The 21045-nt window shown below is 38.4% G+C and overlaps 1 long non-coding RNA gene across 1 annotated transcript; it reads left to right on the plus strand.

Annotated features, from left to right (window-relative positions):
• Positions 1 to 11753: 11753 nt before the first annotated feature.
• On the plus strand, positions 11754 to 19604 carry LOC104247313 (uncharacterized). The gene is made up of 4 exons (XR_716179.2): positions 11754 to 11834; positions 12297 to 18454; positions 18536 to 18649; positions 19008 to 19604. It is a non-coding gene; the product is annotated as an uncharacterized lncRNA (long non-coding RNA).
• The last annotated feature ends 1441 nt before the right edge of the window (positions 19605 to 21045 follow it).

Genomic DNA, 21045 nt, shown 5'->3' on the forward strand with positions numbered 1-21045 from the left:
TGGAATCTATACATAATTATTAAGTCCAATTCAAGGAATTTTAATTTAATTTATTAAACTAACAAAATTCTTAAAATGTTGAAATTGATACGCGTAATAATTAAGGATAACTTGGTGCTATCGGGCGTCAAAAATCGAGACCGGAACCCATAGATAATTACTCAGTTCAATATTAAAAATAATTATTTAATTTATTAAACTAACACACACAATTAATTTTCTTTAAATTATAGTAGACAACATGGCCTTTCCGTCTGCGCATCCTGGACCTGCCGAGGATCAGCTATTATTGTTGCAGGGCAACCATAGGTCCTCCTTTGTATGGGAGGGACAGCTATCGGATGAGCCTCTCCGCGCCAAGAGACCTGACGATTTGTGGGAGTTCATGGCGCAGCATCCTTTCCATGCCCGTGTAGTCGCGCGCCTACAGGCTACGGGCTTCTATACGATTTTTTGGATTGGGCGGATGTAGCTTGATTGGTCTCTCATCACGGCCTTGGTAGAGCCGTGGAGACCGGAGACGCATACTTTTCACTTGCCCACTGGAGAGGCCACCATCACGCTGGAGGATGTTCAGGTTTTGTACGGGCTGTGCGTAGATGGACGGGCCGTGGCACTGCCCCAGTACATTAGATCCATGACGCGTGGACAGTATTTGGATATGATGGGGCAATTTACTGGTTATAAACCTCAGGGTGACGTTGTATAGAGAGGGGGCAGTCGCGTTGCTTTGTTAGGCATCAGAGATCATATGGCGTTTTTGAACCCAAACATTACCGGCGAGACGGAGGATCTCCATATTGAGAGGTACACGCGGAGGATCTCCATATGATATATCAGAGATCATATGGCGTTTTCAGCTTTTTCAGAACGACATGACAACTCAACAAAACGTAGTATTATACCACGCTTTACATATTAAAGTTATTCTGCAATTAAACAACTTTTTCTTTAGTCATTCCAACTTTTTGAGAACGACAATACAATAGATAAAACGTATTATTGTACCACGCTTTACATATTAGATTTATTTTTTAATACGTAATTTTTTTATTCCGCATTCTTGGTCTTCTTTACTAATACAAATAAGTTTAATATTTGAACAACCATATCAAAATGTCACGTTAAAAAATAAGATGTAACAAGATTGTGGAACATAATTTTATTTGATATATATTGCAACATACACAAGTACAGACACGTATTAAAAAAACAAAACCAAAACAAAAAACTAGGGGTATCCTTGATAGTTGGGTACATTCGACGAACTTGCACCAGGAGCTGGATTACCACCGCCACGCACACCACCTGAAGGACATTTACGACGGTCGTGTCCTGGCTGCGAGCATATGCCACATTTACGCGCATAAATGGTGTCACCAACATCCATTTGGTTCCGTATATGCGTTCTCTTTTTCACTTGCAGCTTGCGCAAGTAGTCCTTGTTACATACCATCTTAAAAGGTTCCGGCGGCCAGTAATGCTCAGCACCTAATGGCTGCAATTGCTCGCTATACGTGTCTATGTATTCAGCAACACTGTATTGCCAATCAATATAGTTGGTTGCCACATATCCATCTTGTTGAAAGCACTTCAACGCGTGTGCGCACGGCATGTGGTAGATGGTCCATTTCCCACAAGAACAAAACCTTTTGGTTCATTCACCGTCTGTAGATTATTCCCACGATATCCGCGGATAGCGGTCTTAACTTCAAAAACACCCCGGTCATCATCGTACTGTAGAAACGAATGCCACTGTGCTCGCCTCCTGTACCTTTCAAATCTCTCATGGGTATTGGCATAAATTGAACACCCATGTCCATCAATGCCGATGCAACTCTATGCCTTTCAACTAACCTCTCCGCACTCTATTTGAATGTCATGCGGACCATGGCAGTGACAGGCAGTCCACGGGCAGACTTCAATAAGCCGTTGAATGACTCCGACACATTTGTAGTAAGCTCTCCGCACTCTATTTGTATTCATCCGGAATTCGCAAAAAATTTCTAAGAGTTTCATCATCTTCGATGTTAAACTCAGAGTAATAAGCAAACCCTTGCGGAGTCACTGAATACGAAAATCTACCGGTTAGTATAAGGTTAACCGAACGCTTCCTCTGACTCATTTTTACGTAACAACGATACCAATTTAGAGATAGTTCAGGGTGGTGGGGCCCAGCCCGGATGTTATGCTCTCCCAGCTAGGCCCGAGGCTGAGGCTTCAGATGCAGTTATTACAGGTACAGTTCTGGTTTGTGATAGAGATGCTTCAGTGTTATTTGATCCAGGGTCTACATACTCATATGTGTCATCTTATTTTGCACCGTATCTGGTCATGCCTAGTGATTCGTTGAGTATTCTTGTTTATGTGTCTACATCGGTGGGTGATTCTATTGTGGTAGATCAAGTCCATCGCTCTTGTGTAGTTGTGATTGGGGGTCTTGAGACTCGTGTGGATTTGTTGCTTCTAGAAATGGTCGACTTCGATGTTATATTGGGGATGGACTGGTTATCACCTTACTATGCTATCTTGGACTGTCATGCCAAGACTGTGACCTTAGCTTTACCGGGTATGCCTCGTTTAGAGTGAAGAGGAACTCCTGGTCATTCTATCCATAGCGTTATTTCTTATGTGAAGGCTTGGCGTATAGTCGAGAAGGGGTGCTTGGCCTATTTAACTTATGTTCGTGATTCTAGTGCGAAGGTTTTCTCTATTGATTCTATGCCCATTGTTCATGAGTTTCTTAGGGTATTCCCTTCAGACCTGTCGGGTATGCCGCCCGACAGAGATATTTATTTGGCGCCAGGCACTCAGCCCATTTCCATTTTGCTATATCGCATGGCCCTGCTAGAGTTGAAAGAGTTGAAGGAGCAATTGCAGGACTTGCTTGAGAAGGGTTTCATTAGACCCAACGTTTCGCCTTGGGGTGCGCCGGTTTTGTTTGTTAAGAAAAAGGATGGTTCGATGAGAATGTGTATTGATTACCGGCAGTTGAACAAGGTCACCATCAAGAATAAGTATCTGTTGCCGAGGATTGATGATTTGTTCAATCAGCTTCAGGGTTCCAAGGTATTTTCAAAGATTGACTTGAGATCTAGCTATCATGAGTTGAGGATTAGGGCATCCGATGTCCCTAAGATAGCTTTCCGCACTCGGTACGGGCATTATGAGTTCTTGGTTATATCATTCAGGTTGACAAATGCCCCAACATCTTTTATGGATTTGATGAACCGAGTGTTCAGGCCTTGTTTGGACTCATTCATGATAGTCTTCATTGATGATATCTTGATATATTCCCGCAGCCAGGAAGAGCAAGAGCAGCATCTCAGAGTGGTTCTTTAGACTCTGAAGGATAGACAATTATATGCTAAGTTCTCGAAGTGTGAGTTCTAGTTGAGTTTAGTTGCATTCCTGGGTCATGTCGTATCAGCAGAGGGTATTCGGTTGAACTGATGAAGATTGAGGCAGTCAAAAACTGGCCTAGACCAGCATCAGCTTTAGAGATTTGAAGTTTCTTGGGATTGTACTACCGTCAGTTCGTGGAGGGGTTCTCATCTATTGCAGCCCCGATGACCAGGTTGACCCAGAAGGGTGCCCAGTTCAGATTGTCGGACGAGTGTGAGGTGAGCTTTCAGAAGCTCAAGACAGCTCTAACTACGGCACCGGTGTTAGTTTTGCCCATATGTTCAGGGCCTTACACAGTTTATTGTGATGCTTCCCGTATTGGGCTTTGCGCAGTGTTGGTGAAGGATGGCAAGTTCATTGCCTACGCTTCAAGACAGTTGAAGATTCACGAGAAGAACTATCCGGTTCATGATTTAGAGTTGGCAGCCATTGTTCACGTATTGAAGATTTGGAGGCACTATCTGTATGGAGTGGCGTGTGAGGTGTTCACGGATCATAACAGTCTTCAGCATTTGTTCAAGCAAAAGGAGTTGACTTTGAGGCAAAGAAGGTGGTTGCAGTTGTTGAAGGATTATGACATCACCATCTTATATCACCCTGGAAAGGCCAATATGGTGGACGATGCTCTGAGTAGAAAGTCAGCCAGCATGGGCAGTCTTGCTTATATTCCGGTCGGTGAGAGGTCGCTTGCGTTGGATATTCAGGCTTTAGCCAATCGATTTGTGAGATTGGATATTTCTGAGCCTAGTCGGGTATTAGCTTGCACAGTCGCTTGTTCTTCTTTATTGGAGCGTATCCGTGATCAGCAATATGATGATCCCCATTTGTGCGTCCTTAGAAACACGGTGCAGCGTGGAGGTGCTAAGCAGGTTACCTTAGGTGATGATGGAGTTTTGAGATTGCTGGGTCGAGTTTGTGTGCCTAATGTGGATGGGCTTCGAGAGTTGATTTTAGAGGAGGCCCATAGCTCCTGGTACTCTATTCATCCGGACGCCGCGAAGATGTATCAAGATTTGCGGCAACATTATTTGTGGCGTAGAATGAAGAAGGATATCATTGCATATGTGGATCGATGTTTGAATTGTCAGCAGGTTAAGTACGAGTATCAGAGGCCTGGTGGACTATTTCAGAGGATTGAGCTTCCCGAGTGGAAGTGGGAGCGGATTACTATGGACTTCATTGTTGGACTCCCGCAGACTCGGCAGAAGTTCGACGCAGTTTGGGTCATTGTTGATAGGCTAACCAAGTCAGCGCATTTCATTCCTGTGGTAGTCTCCTGTTCATCCGAGAGGTTAGTTGAGATTTATATCCGGGAGATTGTTCGTCTTCATGGTGTGCCGGTATCTATCATTTCGGACCGAGGTACGCAGTTTACCTCACACTTCTGGAAAGCAGTTCAGCGAGAGTTGGACACCCAGATTGAGTTGAGTACAACATTTCATCCTCAGACGGACTGGCATTCCAAGCGAACTATTCAGATATTGGAGGATATGCTCCGAACTTGTGCTATTGACTTCGGAGGCTCGTGGGATCAGTTCTTGCTTTTAGCAGAGTTTGCCTACAACAACAGCTGCCAGTCAAGAATCCAAATGGCTCTTTATGAGGCTTTGTATGGTAGCGATGTCGATCTTCGGTTGGGTGGTTTGAGCCGGGAGAGGCTCGGTTGTTGGGTACGGATCTGGTTCAGGAGGCCTTGGACAAGGTCAGGATCATTCAGGATAGGCTTCGTACAGCTCAATCTAGACAGAAGAGTTATGTGGTGGCTTTTATGGTTGGTGAGCGAGTATTGCTCCGAGTGTCACCTATGAAGGGCGGGATGAGATTTGGGAAGAAGGGCAAGCTTAGCCCTAGGTTCATTGGACCGTTTGAGATTCTTGATTGAGTAGGAGAGGTGGCTTATAGACTTGCATTGTCGCCGAGCTTATCATCTATGCATCTAGTGTTTCATGTGTCTATGCTTCGGAAATATCACGGTGATCCATCCCACGTGTTAGATTTCAGCACTGTCCAGTTGGACAAGGACTTATCTTATGAGGAGGAGCTGGAAGCTATTCTAGACCGACAAGTTTGACAGTTGAGGTCGAAGAGTTTTCCTTCTGTTCGTGTTCAGTGGACAGGTCAGCCTCCTAAGGCATCGACCTGGGAGTCTGAGTCCAATATACGTATCCTCATCTTTTTACCTGACTCGGATACTTCTTTCTTCTGTCCGTTCGAGGACGAACGATTGTTTTAGAGGTGGAGAATGTGATGACGTTGATTTCTATGTCTTCGAGGCCTTGAAAACCTCATTTATAGTCACCTCGATTTACGTGCGTAGTCCGGGCGCGTAGCCGGAAAGGTTAAATATGATAATCTGCGAAAAATGATAAGTTTTGATTATAGAATGAGCTAATTTGACTTCGGTCAACGTTTTGGGTAAACGGACCCGGACCCATGATTTGATGGTCCTAGAGGGTCCGTAGGAAAATATGGGACTTGGGCGTATGCCCGGAATTGAATTCCGAGGTCCCAAGCCCGAGAAATGAATTTTTAAAGTGAAATTATTTTCAAAATTTTGTTTAAGGAAATTTGAAATGAAAACTGATTATAAAGCAATGTTATCGGGCCCGTATTTTGGTTCCGGCGCCCGGTACAGGTCTTATATATGACTTGAGTCATTCCTGTGAAATTTGGTTAAAAACGGACGTAGTTTGATGCGATCAGGACCTTAATTGAGAAATTTGATGTTTAAAAGAGTTTTGAGAAATTTCATTGATCTCGAGGTTTAATTCGATGCTCGTGATGTTATTTTGGTAATTTGATTACACGAATATGTTTGTAGGGTGTTTTTGAGGGTGTATGTACACTTGGGTTGGAGTTTCGAGGGCTCGGGTAAGTTTCGAGTAGGTTCCGGGATGCCTTAGGCTTAGAAAGTCGGATGTTACAGGTTCAGGAAGTTGCAGGTCTCTGAACCCTTTAGTGCGGTCCGCGAGAAATCGCGTGCGATCGTGGAGGGGCCAGCGCGGCCGCGGTCGCCTTTGTGCGGAGCGCGGTGGAGGCTGTGCGGCCGTAGTCGCCTTTGTGCAGTCCGCACAGGGTGCTGAACTGCAGGTCTTCAGGCAGGCCTGTGCGGCCGCGGTCCATTTGATGCGGTCCACATAGGGGGTCTGAGAGGGGTATAAATAAACGATAATTTCAGCTATTTTTCACTTTTCAAAACCCCAAAAACATAAGAGGCGATTTTTCAAACAACCTTTCTTCTCCAAAACGTTGGTAAGTGATTTCTAACTCATTTTCTTCACTCCTTAACATCTTTTAACATGATTTCAACTTCAAATCAAAGATTTTCATGGGGAAAATTGGGTATTTTGGGTAGAACCTAGGTTTTTTCTAAATTGGGGATTTGGACCTCAATTTGAGGTCCCATTTCAAAACAAATTATATATTTGGATTCGTGGGGGAATGGGTAATCGGGTTTTGGTCCGAACCTCGGATTTCGACCACGTGGGCCCGGGGGTGATTTTGAATTTTTGGGTAAAACTTTGGAAAAACTCATTTTCATGCATTGGAGTTGATTCATTTAGCACTTATTGATGTAATTAAGTAACTTGTGACTAGATTCGAGTGGATTGGTGGTGGAATCAAGGGGTAAAGCTATAATTGAGGCTTGAGTGGTGTTCAAAGCTTCGAAGCAAATGTTTGGTCTAACCCCTAGCTTGAGGGATTAGGAGTTGAGTCATACTTGCTACTTGCTTCTTGTTGAGTACGACGTATAGGCATGATGACGAGTATCTATACGTTGGTGTCAAGCATGACCGTGGGTCTTAAATTGAAAGTTGTTGTGTTCTTGAATGACACTTTGTATGCTTTAATTAATGATCTTCTATGATTGAGCATTTCCATTAATTGAACTGAGTACCAGCTAAGTGAGATTGGTTATAGCTGATTCTCCCTTGTCGGGATGACTATTTCGATATTGTTGTTCCCTTGCCGAGAAATTTTTATATTGCGTTTGTTCCCTTACCGGGAAGTTATTATATCACTTATGTTCCCTTGCCGGGATTTCTTGTGATTGTGTGATGAACTGTAAAGGGGAACGGGTGGTACGCCTACCACAAGATAATAAAATGGGAGCGGGTGGTATGCCTACCACAAGATATGATGAAATGGGAGCGGGTGGTACGCCTTCCAAAAGATATGATGAAATGGGAGCGGGTGGTACACCTACCACAAGATATTATGAAATGGGAGCGGGTGGTACGCCAACCACAAGATATTATAAAATGGGAGCGGGTCGTACGCCTACCACAAGATATTATGAAATGGGAGCAGGTGGTATACCTACCACAAGATATGTTATGGTGTGAAGTCATGTGCAATTTTTTGTAATTCTTTCTATTTTTTTTTATATGTACTTATATATTTAGGAGTTATTCTTTTTTCGGTCAAGTTAGGTTTAAGGTCTAAATTTATTATCATTATAAATTAATACGTATACTGTAACTTATCTGTGTTTAGCACATAGTTGGGGAGAGCAATTGCTTTAACACACACCACCACTGGGCGAGTCCATGTGCACCATTTCACGGATTGGTGAACAAAAAATACTGCCAATTCTCGAGGCAATGAGGAATGTCTTACGCGAAAAACTCACAGCAGAGACGGTTTTACTTTTTTTGGAGAGGGAGGTGATACTACGGGTGTTTATCGGGCGGGCTGGGACGGGCTGAACGGGGAAAATATCAGCCCGTTTGGTTAGCGGGCGGGTTGGTTAACGGGCTGGGAAAACGGGCTCTTGGCGGGTTGAGAAATTTTGGGGTTTTTAGGGCCCGTACGGGTTCGGGCTTAGCGGGTTCGGGCGAGCCGGGCTCCACTTTGTTTTTAAAATTAAATTTTATTTTTCTTATTCAATGTTATTGATAGTTAAGTATTTGCAAACTTTTAAGGGATAGAATTAAACCTTGAAGTTTAAAGTTTAAAGTTTTAAATTTGAAATTTGTATTTTAAAATTATAAAATTGAAATTAGAAAGTAAGTGGCTACAACAAATTATTTAATAAGAGTATAAAACCAATAAGCAATATAAGGAACAAACTCCGAAGGCTTTCATTTATATTTTTAATACTTCAAATTAATTTGCAAGTTCTTTTTTTATTTTTTTATTTTAGAACTTTCAAATTAAAAGTTTACAATAATTATAAAAAATAAGAAATAGTACATCGCATGCTTTGCATCATTTTTGTAAGTTCTTCCATGTCAACATGAGGTTCTTGGTTTCCGGCATTGGTTGAATCGGAATTATAAACCATTATATCTCCAATTTCTTGGTCCTCCTCTTCGTCTACCTTGTCACGCCCTTGATTCCACCGTTCTGATCTTATCCAATCCCTGAAGCACACTAGAATTTTCAAAGCGTTGATGCTCAATGAATGAGGGTATCTCTTAGCTGCTCCCTTGCTTGGCTAAATGCGCTCTCTGATGCGACTGTTGAAATCGACACATTTAGCACGTCTCGAGCCATGGCCGAAAGAACAGGAAGTTGATTTGAGTTGCTCCTCCACCAACCCAGCGGTAGAAAATCCTTTTCGAGGGGCTTTGGTGACTTTTGCAAGTAGAATTGTAGTTCATCAATATTCCTACTACTGGTTTGTTGATGCTCTCCTAGTGTAGACCAAATCAGATAATCTTGAACACAATCATCATCATCCATAGTTGTTCCAGATGTTGAAGGATTAGTTGAAGGAATATTTGCACTACAACCGAAGAAGCATCAACAATGTTAGCATAATAATTATATAAAGTTTGAAATGTGTGTGTAGCTCAAAAATACAAGTGTCAATATCAGGAGTTTCAGTTGGTCCAATATCCATATAAGTATATAAAGCTCTAATTAATTGGCGACACTTTATCATTTTGACAATAGAGTTTAAAATAGCACCAATTAGGTAAATATAGGGAATTGGGTAGAAATACTTTTTAAACTTATCTAACATAGATTCGACAATAGTAGCATATCCTTCTTTCTGCTTCAAATTATGTAGTAAAAGAGAAATTTCAGCAATATGAACTAAACCATTTGAAATGGTAGGATAATAAGATCCAGAAAACTCAAGTGTAGCCACATAAAATTTTTGTAAAAATTGTACAACACCATGAATGACTTCCCAAGTTCTAGATGTTAATAAACGGTTAGGATCGGTACAATGAGAATTAACAACTTCAGTTATATGCATTCTATATTTATAACAACATCTTAAGAACAAATAAGTATAATTCCACCTAGTAACTATTTCTTCAGGCATGAGTCTTGGTTTTAGTCCGTAGTGTACACATTTTTCCTTAAATGTATTTAATCTAGCACTTCTATTATTTTCTTGAATTACACCAACAACTCTCCTAACTAAAGTAATTTCATCTCTAAATAATTCAAGGCCACTATTCACGATCAAGTTATAAATATGACATGCATATCTAACATGAAATATTTCAAGAAGTGGTGGGCGTAGATGCAATTTTAATATTATAATAACAACATTGTTGTTAGAAGCATTATCAAATGAAATACACAAAACTTTTTCTGCAAGATTATAAAATATAGCAACTTCATGTATAGTATTACTTATAAATGCACCAGTATGACTTTGATCTCCATCATATTTAAAAGCAGTAATACGTTTTTGCATACAAAAATTATCATCTATCCAATGGCATGTAACAGTCAAATAATCATTTCCATTCACAGCACGACCAATATCAGAAGTAAGAGAAATTTTACAAGAAAGACTTGCGAACAAATAACGTATATATGTCTCATATTGTCCAAAAAGCCTAAAGATATCAGCTCTACAAGTACTCCTAGGAATGCCTTTAAACATAGGTTACAAATTCTTTGAATATAAGTAACAAGATACGGTGAAGAAGCAGAACCAAAAGGTAAACAACCTGAAAACAATCATTTTAGCTAATTCTTTCCGATCTTTCTTAATATCGTATTTCCCAAATAACCCTCCAGTATTCGATTTAAGTTTTTGTTGCCCAGATGATCAATCTACTCCCCAATCAAGAGGGTGTTTCTCTTCCATATGCCTACGAAGTTGACCCGTCCCCCTCCTTTACCAGACTCATGTTTATAATGTTCATTATAAATTTTACATTTTACATAATTTTTTTGATCTTCTAGTCTTTCAAAAAACATCCAACACTTACTTCTTAATCGTCGATTCTTCTTAATAGGGAGTGGAGGCCTACTTGTTGCACCCCTAACATTTTAAATTTGACTAGCATTACAAGGTGTAGGTGGTGGTGTTCAAGATTATCGGGTGATTGAATATTATCTAACATATCATCTAAATCATCATCTACACCAAATTTTTCTTGCATTCACTCATAATCTACATTTAAATTTTCAGGGAAACTTTCAGAAATATGTGTAAAGCTACTAGAAGAACCAACACCACCTCTTGTGCTTTTTAAAGTTTTCTTACTACCACCTCTACTAGTGCACGCTTTTTTGGCCGTACTAAGTAAATTCATTATGTAAATTAAAGTAAGATTAAATTAAGAAATTAAATAAATAAACTAAATTAATAATTTTAAATAATAAAATAAGTGTACACCAAATAAGAGAAAGAGATGGAACGAGTGTATCGGAATTTCGGATGCCGCACTAATTTTGAATTTTTGATATCAAAAATCAAACTTCAATTGATAGACCGAAACTTGATAGTTGATACTTTATACTTGAATACTTGATACCACACTTCACTTGAATACTTAATATTTGATAATAATAATTTTGTAATGGCTAAACAAAATAATTGATGAAACTTGATATAATAAATAATTGAGAATTTGAGATTTGAGAATTTAAGAACTATAATATCAAGAGAGACTTGAGACTTGAGAGAGAATTGGAGTAGTAAGAGAGTGAATTGTGAGAAAAAATGAAGAAGAAGGGGGGCTATTTATAGATTTTAAAAGATTAAAAATGTAATTTTTCAATTATTAGGGATGAGAGAGCTATATTTTTAATGAGGGAGGGGGGCCGAAATGGCCATTTTTGCAAAATCTGGCCGTTCCCCAATGGTTTCTCAATTTGATCGTTAGGAACGGTCCAATTAATTTAAGAAAAGAAATTCCAACGGTAACCGGGCTGCAGCCCATGTTCAACCCGTTAAGCGATGTCGGGTTAAGCGGGTTAGGTGCACCGTTAAGCTGAACGCTTACGTCCAAAACCCGGTCCCCCTACCAACCCGCCCTAATTGCTACAGTACCGGGCTGACCCTGGCTGAAGCGGGTTTAAAACGGGTCAGCCCGGCCGGATTAACAGGTATAAACTATGAAAAATTTTCATTCATTCAATTCGCATTGCTGGAACAAAAGGCAAAGGAGCCACTGCTTCATTCCTCTCCAACTTGCTGAATGCAGAAGGCTACTTTGTTGATATACTCGGTAATTTTGTTGATGATTTTTTTTTTGTAGCAGCGTTTCTTATTAGTATGAGCTTTTGTCTATTGAATAGAAGATGTTTTGTCTATAGCCGGCTTGATTCTTGAGAATCTACGTCTCAGTCATTTTCAGGGGATTTTCCTTTCTTTGAAAAACCATCGGTATTATTGTTTGCTGAAATGTTTAATTAATGGTTTCTATTTCTGGTTTTGATTTTAGATTTTAGCTTTCTCCAGTCCTTTGAAGAAATTAGTAGCTAAGAGCCTAGGACTTTCATGTTTTTAGTAAAGTCTCGTCATTTTTCCTCAATTGGGAGAGGCACTCACTGCTGTGACTGTAAGCCTATTTGCTGAAGGAAGTGTTGAAATTGCAGTTATGAAGTTCAAAGATGTTTACTTGCTTTTTTCCCTCGTATACTATATTTTATATATAGCAGGTATATGTTTATTCATTTATTTATTTCAGATAGTATATGTTTATCCTGAAGGGGAGACTTGGCGTAAGTGATAAAGTTGCCGCCAGGTGATCAGCATGTCACGGGTTCGAGCTGTAGAAATAGCCTCTTGTGGAAATGTAGGGTAAGGCTGCGTACGATAGACCCTTGTGGTCCAACCCTTCCCCGTACCCCGTGCATAGCGGGCGCTTAGTACACCGGGCTGCCCTTTTTTAGTATATATTCTTGCTGCTGATGTTGTTTATTGGAATACAAGTTTAGACCTTAGTAGATATTTGGTCTTCCTTTATAAATACAAAATTTTCTTTGCCACTTGTGTTTCCATCTATTTTGTCTCTTCTACTATCATACAGGTTGGATTAGGATGAACACGAGATGCAATAAATGTTACACTTGGTTCATCCTTTTAGTTGAATACTACTCAAAGGTTTAGCCTAATGTGTTTGTTACTTTCTTGTGGTGGTATGTTTTTTCAGACACGAGGCTATTGGTTCATGCCCCAGATTCTACTTTGCTAATTCCATCCTCAAAATTTCGGTTATTGTTACGCAATACAAACTTTATCCAGTTTCATGTTGAATGGAATTACTATGACCTGCCATTAACTTGTAATGATTGACGATTAAAGGCTTCTAGAACTTGTTATCAAACATCTGATCATGTTCATGACTTTGAAAATTACTCTTTTGAAGTTATAGTCGAAAAGTACTTTTCTAGAAGTTATAATACTACTAGACAGGTACCTAGTCTTATATTCTCAATGATAAATGCAAGCAAGTCAAAAGATGCAACTTCTATATGTACTCAGTGAGTACTACTCACCAAGTTGTCTCCTCGTTTCCTTACTTCATGGTTTAAATCTTTAGGCTCATCTTCAATTTCGTGATCGCTATAGAATCAGTCCAGCAGGTTATTTTCTTTGGAGTTTTAACGTCTTAGACGCTGGTATTATTTTCATTATGTCTTCCTGCATCAAGGTGTACAAAAGCTTAGAAACTTATGTTTGGTTACCATTTTCTCATGGCTGTCCTAATTTCCAAGCTAATTTGATCTCATCTTATTTGCTGTTGGATCAATTATGCTTTGTTTGTTTAACTTGTTTAACATTTCAGCTGGTTTTAGGAGGTCTTTTCCTTTGGCATATTGAGTACACTCCTCGTAGGAAATGTCTTCACCTATAGTGCTAGCATCTGATCCTGGAAATGAAAGGTTATTGAGAGGTTTCTATGAAGTGAGTGGCACACTTATCAATTGTCCGATATAGTGATCCAATGACTTACTGATGGGGATGCACTGATTTTCATAGGTTGTTCATGCATGAAAGAATAAGTCTCTATCTTTTTCTTAATTCCAGTCTGTTAATATAACAAAAATGCAATTGCCTGCATTTTCACAAATAGTGTAGTCGATTAACTTCTTGATGTGAAATTATTCATTCTTGGATCTATTTTTGAAAATATTTTAACTGCTACATTTGCAGCATTGTGCCTTAATAAGCAAGGTTAGGACTCAATTTCTTTACTCATCACTTCAATAACAAATTCAAGTTGTTAGTTATTATGTTGAGATGTATATTTATTCATTAAATTACAAATTCAAAACTCTTCGACTCCTTTGGATATGGAGATCCTGACATGCTTGTTTTTTTGTATAAGAAGCATTAATGATGTTTTGATACTTCTATTAATTGATTAATTCATACATGCATTCATATTTGTTTCCAGCAGGGCCTGCACATGTGAGATTGATTCTTTGACCAAGCAGTTGGAGAGATTCTTTTTATAGATGACAAATGAGAGCAATATCATGTTAAATTGTGTCCATCTCATCTAAATATTTAAGTTGTTAGTTTGGTTCAAATTCCAACCGAGATAAAAAGAGCTAGGTGATTTATTCCCATCCGTCTAAACTTTGTTCGATAGAGTCATCTAATAACAAGTAATCCATGCTGGTGGAAGTTAGCAGGTAAGTAGTGTTAGTGTTTCTGACATGATGTCGGCGGATGCACAAAAATTCATGAATTACTATGAGTAGATGACTATAAAGATGTCAATGATGAAAGGGAAGATCCTGATTCTTGTAGTGGAACTAACCTGTATTTGTCAGTTAATTATAGAGACTTCCGTTAATATGAAGAGCACCGACCATTGGTTTTAATAGAAGGGAGGAAAAAATGAAAAGCTTCTTCAGGTTTAAAGTTGGTTTTTGACATGCAGATGCACATGTTGAGAGGTAGTACTTCCTTTAAGATTTTCCTTTTACAACAATCTCATCTCAGTTCAAGACCCTGTACCCCTTGTTCAAGAGATTCTACATCAATGAAGCTAGTATATCTGTCTGCTATATATGATACTTCTGTCGTCCCTTCATATATTTTTTCACCAATCACTAAGTTGTCTTCTCTTTATGTATACATTTTTTTTCTTTATTTACATTTTTAATGGAACAAAATTGAAGCAAAGAACCCTTGCAGGCAATACGATTCAGGCCTAGTTGTCATTTTATATTATGCCTGGGTATGGATAATTGTAAGACTTAAAGAACCACTAGTTTTATAGAACCCTAATTTGTCTTAAACGACAAACATCATGTCTGGTTACTTACCGACATTGGGATGAATTGGGTCCTGATATAGAGGATTCATATCAGCTACTCCATCTAGGTTGGGATTGAGACGTAGTAGCTCGATTGATTTATCCTTTTTTTTTCTCTTCAATTCAAGCTATAATTTGATCAGTCTTCTCCTCTATTTTTCCTCATCCTGTTACTCAGTTTCCTACTTTTCAAAAGCTCCTGTACCTCCAGTGATGAATAACTTCAGGATATTCGAGATTCAGGCCCTTATCACTGCTATAGCACTGCTTGTTTAAGATTGATGCTTTATATGTTGACCCACTTCAAATGATATTAAAGCAGTATTCTATTCGTAGACTTCCAAAGCTGAATCCTTGCTATATAAACCACATTAGGGATGTGTCAATAGGTTGTCATCTGTTTCAGTCAGCCATTCATGTTGATGATCTTACCTGTTGATGGAGCATTATGTTTGTGTTAGGATCTTCCAAAGCCCTTGATTGTTTGAGTTCTTAAATGCGTTAGTAGGTTCAGAACCATGAAATTTCTGGTGCAAATGGAATAAGTCGATGATCACTTAGCTGTCACTTGGTTCGTATGAACCTAAAACTGTTTACTTTAATTAGACAAGTGATATTCCGAATATACTTAAGTTGTAAGTTCTTTTTACTTACGATTCGCTGAAGTCCATCTTACATAAACTCTTCATTTGCCTTGATATATACACTTGTGCCAAACAGGTATAACATGGGTATAGGTACTTCATATAGATCCTTCAAGATACACTAAAGTTTGCTAAAGGTTTAACCTATCCAACCAAGTACTTACCAGTTACCTGTACATGCTCATATCCAAGTTCATGCAACATAGTTTGAAACTTATGTTCTCTAATGTTCAGTTCTCTAGTTTGTGGATAAGGGACAACAGGAAAAACTACTACACCTAAAATGTATATCCTAAATTGTGGACTTTTGTATCAAGCACTATAAGAAACCTAAAAAAGGTAGACTCTTGCGAGCATAATGGCAATTTATAATGATTAGCACAAGAAAATATTAGTAGCAAAATTTTTAGAAAAAAAGAAGATAACTAGTAATACCTTTATGAAAACATTTGTAACAGGCTTTTTATTCACGAATAATTAGAGGGTCCACCTTCCATGAACACTCATGTGAGAATGCAAAAAATCTATTTATTCACAATGATATAATGAGCCCTATATACAACACATATTCTATTCTTATAACATATAGGACTAAGACATATTCTACTCCTACTACATATGGGATTAGGACATATTCTACTCCTACTACATATGGGACTAGAATATATTCTATTCCTATTACATATGGAACTAGGACTATTTACACATAACTATCTAACACTCCCCTCAAGCCAGTGCATACAAATCATATGTACCGAGCTTGTTACATATGTAACTAATACGAGGATAGGTGAGGGAGTTGGTGAAAATATCTGCAAGCTGATCGTTCGAGATACAAGGCCGCTAGAGCCCCCTGAGCAACAAAATCAGGTGGTTGCTGATAAACAGAAGTTGGCCGAAAGGTCGCCGGAAAAATTTGAAAAAGTGAGACTAAACCGAATTCCACACTACAAAATAGATTCTAAAACACCAGAGAAAACAAACTTTTCTGGAAATTATTGTTCACGCCGGAAAAAATAAAAGTTGTCAGAATTTGATGTAATTTATATGGATAAGATCGGAATCATTGGACGAGTAAGTTGTCCTGAAAAAGTTTTGTCAAGCTGGAATGGCTTACACGCGCCGGAAAAGTTGTTGTAGCTCGTCGGAACCAGGGTTCCGGCAGCGCGTGGAGGCGCGTGAAGGACTTTCTTCTTGAGCGATTGACTGTGGTTGTGTCGCCTGACTTTTTCGAACCAAATGGTAGTGTTGGTTTTTGCACAACACTTATTGATGGGGAGATAACGCAAATCAATCTTGAGTCGTCAACCGAAAAGACACACGGTGGCTGACTTTTCTGTTCCAATGGGACTGGAATTTCTGGGGTTTGGTCGCACAAGGGTTTCTGATCTAATGGTGGTACTAGTATATGCACAATACCGGTGTAGCAGTGATAAACCCGGGGAACAAGACGAAGTTGTCGGAAAATTGCATGGCGATGAGATCTTTCTTCCCGGATGTCACTAGAATGACGCACAACGATAATTTTCTCACTAGAGCTCTGATACCATGTGAGAATGCATGGGAGAAAAATTTATTTATTAACAATGATGCAATGAGCCCTATATACAATACATATTCTACTCCTACGACATATAGGACTAGGACATATTCTACTCCTACTACATATGGGACTAGACATGTTCTACTCCTACTACATATGGGACTAGGACATATTCTATTCCTATTACATATGAGACTTGGACTATTTACACATAACTATCTAATAACTCATTTACGGGATTGATAATAGTGACTGAAGCCTTGAGGCATGATTAAATCCAAGACTTGTTCATCTGATCAAGCTAGATCTCTTTATGTTATATAACTGGAGTTAGAATTGAACAGAAAATGAATATTGATGGAATCAGTTTAAATTGTTGCATTCTGTGAAAATACCTTTACTTGTCACATTTCTATGGAGATTTTATTCAGTCGTAATCCGCCTTTAGCTGTTCAATTTTGGTTTTTCAATAATCAAGACAGGTATCTCAGTGTTTCTTCGGAATGATCATACTACTATGGTTTGCAGAAGTTAGAGTGCTTGCTAGTTCACGACTCATTATTACTCTAGTTTTATTAGGATTTATCTTTAATATGGTGAGATGGAGAAGTTCTGTTTCTTTCTAAAAAAAGATATGGTGCAGATGGAGAAATATGAAAAGATGTCACCCCCCCCTATTTAGTAGGGTAAGTTTGAGGTTTTACATTACCTTATAGGAGTAATAAAGAAAGTTTATTGAGGTTTCACTTTAATTTACCTTATTTAAAAAAAAGTTTATTGAGGTTTCACTATCTTTGCTTTAGGGTCCCGATGTCAAGACATTCTGCTATATGGTGTGGGGCTAGGAATGAGAGCTTGGAATTACATGGTGCCAACCACCTTAGTTGCTCACTAGTCGCCATCACCTAAAGGCTGAAGGAAACCCTCATTGAAATTACCCCTCTAGATAACTAAAAGGGCAGCTTCCAGGAAAGAAATTAATCATATTCTTGACAATACAATCATCTTTCTTGCACATTTGCATTATGTACCTTTTGCATGTGACTTACCCGTTTATGTTGATTGGAAGTTAGACATCAAAGATGAAGGACACATAAACTAGAAAATTGAGTATGGTTGGGTTAGACATAGCAGCTCGAGTGGAAAGATGTGTATTTTTTTAATTGGCATTTTATTTTTGCACGTAAAGTGTCATGATGTTGGCTCAGTGCATTACAAAAAGAATTAGGACATACCAAAGACAAGAAAAACAAATGCATTTAAGTGCTTGTTTGAGGTGTGCGTCAGTTTTTGTATGGTTTTCTTAAGGACTGAAGGAGCGGAGGGCCCTAAAAGGTTCTTACTCTCAAAAGATTGGTGAATGCACAAAATTGAGATACAAGATTGACGTAAGTGCCTAGTAGAGTGGCAAACAAATCTTTGTATTTTTCTGTCTTCTAAATTCAAAATATGATTGAATTTTTTTGCAGAGATGAGGAAGGGGGCTTGAACTAGCAAAGCATAAACACAGTCCTCCAACCGTTACAGGGAAGGATGGGGACAGGACATCCAAATGGGACATGGAAATCTATATAACAATCAAGGTAGTAGGTCCCTCTGCTCCCTCACCACCCACCCCCTTCATGTTATTGGATATCACCATCCCCCAAAACTCCCGAAATTTCAGCTCCCAAAATAAAATATGTTCGTTCATTTTGTACTTGCTAAAGCTGTGTGGTTATTGGTTCTTGATTCCTCATATAACAAAAAAAAAAAAAGCAAAAAAGAAAAAAAAAATGAGAGTAGTGAATAAATTGGGAGTAATGGTAGAGCTCATACATTTCGTGGTGATCTTAAATGAGTGTGCAGATTTTGAAATGAATGAAGTTCGGAGGACCCCGCTTATTTACTATGTCTTGTTTTTAAAATTTGTCCTGCATTCTCATTAATGTTTGTGTGCAGGTTGCAGTATATGCTAACTAATGCATCACTCCCTCTGCCCTTAACAAGACATTCATTTCCCTATTGGAGTACTAAGCTTTACTTACTTCCACTTGGACAAAAAATGAAAATATAAAAAGAGAAAACGATAACTACCTTTTTATAGTTGGCCGCCAACTTTTGAAATAGAATTGAAAATTTTTATGACAAAAAGATGAGCTCAAATTTGGAAATCCTTGATAGTGGAAAACTGAAAAGTTGGTGATGTGCACGATGTATCAATTATGTCTCAATTTCAAACTAATTGAGATTGTTTGTATGAATTATTTATTTTCATTATATTCTATTTGGACCAGTCTTGATCTAATAGGATAAAATAATGTAGTATAAGTTATATGTTCTTAATGTTACACTTATTTCTTACAATGGGACACAACCTCAACAAGACGGAGAAGAATGCGGACGACAATCCTAATTAGTTAGTACTTATTGCTTATGTGGATTCTTTGCTTCCATTGTGTGATGTTTTTAGATTAATTTTCTTTGATTTTGAAAGATTGTTACTCTTTTGAAATAATTCTTCTATTTGATTTTAGGTCTACCTCTTTTTTTAGCACACTTAATTATGTTGTATCGTACCTATGGACTGATTTATTTGGAGTTCGATGTAGAAATTACAGTTCATAGCAAGCAACTTTCTCTTATTTTATATCTGTTGTCTGTGTGTGCGCTTTATACCCTTGGCCACGTGGCCAAGTTTATTTGTCCAATGTTGTATTATTACCCATCCATCCTAATATATACATTTTTACGACCCTTATCGTTTGGATAAGTTATGCATTAGAGGTTCGATATTGAATCCTAGATACTCCCTCCGTTCTCATTTAATTGTCATGTTTACTTAAAAAAATTGTTCCTAAATACTTGTCATTTTAGAAAATCAAGAAAGAATAGATTATTATTTTTTCCTTTATCCTTATTCTAAAATGTGAAAAGAGATTAATGTAGTAAAAACAAGTAGTAATAAATTGTGACCAAAAAATAAATAAGGGTAATTTAGTCAAATTATGCTTTTAATTAATATTTTTTAAGGGCGTGCAAAAGGCAAACATGAAAATTAAAATAGAATGGATGGAGTAAAATTGTTGCTTGTTACATTGTGTTAGGCTATAATGCGGAGGTGCAATTACACCTCCAAAACGTATAGTACCTCCAAAACGTATAATCTGTTGCGGAAGCCAAATGTATATAGTGTAAATAAGTCACAACTACTATACCAAAAATTATGACAGCCACCAAATAATAAATAAGACAATAAAGCAACAATAAAAGGAACACCAGAATTTACGAGGTTCGGCTAATTTTGCCTACTCCTCGGACACAACCAATATTTTATTTCACTCCAAAAATACAAGTGAAATAATACTAAAGAGAGAAGATACAAATGCCTTAAACAGATGAGAAGGCAAATGAGAGGTGTGTTTAAATCCTAAACATTAAGCCTTCTTTTATAGGGGGAAAATCCCCCCAACTTTTGTTTTCCCACCGATGTGGGACAAACATTTTGCCAATTTCAACAAATCTCCACCTTGGCAAAATTCCACATTTTCAATTCTCTCTCAATAACAAATTTTGGTTGTGTCTTCATCTTCAATCTTCAGTGTTCAACAATGTTGATCAAATCCAAACAATGTTGAAACTTGACCGCAGTCACCACCTTTGTCAGCATATCAGCAGGATTCTCTGTAGTATGAATTTTCTTCACCGTGACTCCACCTTCTTCTATGATTTCTCGTACGAAATGATACCGAACATCAATGTGCTTCGTCCTTGCATGATAAACTTGGTTCTTCGCTAATTGAATAGCACTTTGACTATCACAAAAAATTGTGATACCTTTTTGTTCAACACCAAGCTCCTTTAGCAATCCTTGAAGCCAAATTGCCTCTTTCACAGCCTCTGTAATAGCCATGTACTCTGCCTCTGTTGTAGACAAAGCAACTGTTGACTGCAAAGTAGACTTCCAACTAACTGGTGCCTTTGCAAAAGTAAACACATA

This window comes from Nicotiana sylvestris, chromosome 3 (assembly GCF_000393655.2).
Source record: "Nicotiana sylvestris chromosome 3, ASM39365v2, whole genome shotgun sequence".
Lineage (NCBI taxonomy): Eukaryota > Viridiplantae > Streptophyta > Magnoliopsida > Solanales > Solanaceae > Nicotiana > Nicotiana sylvestris.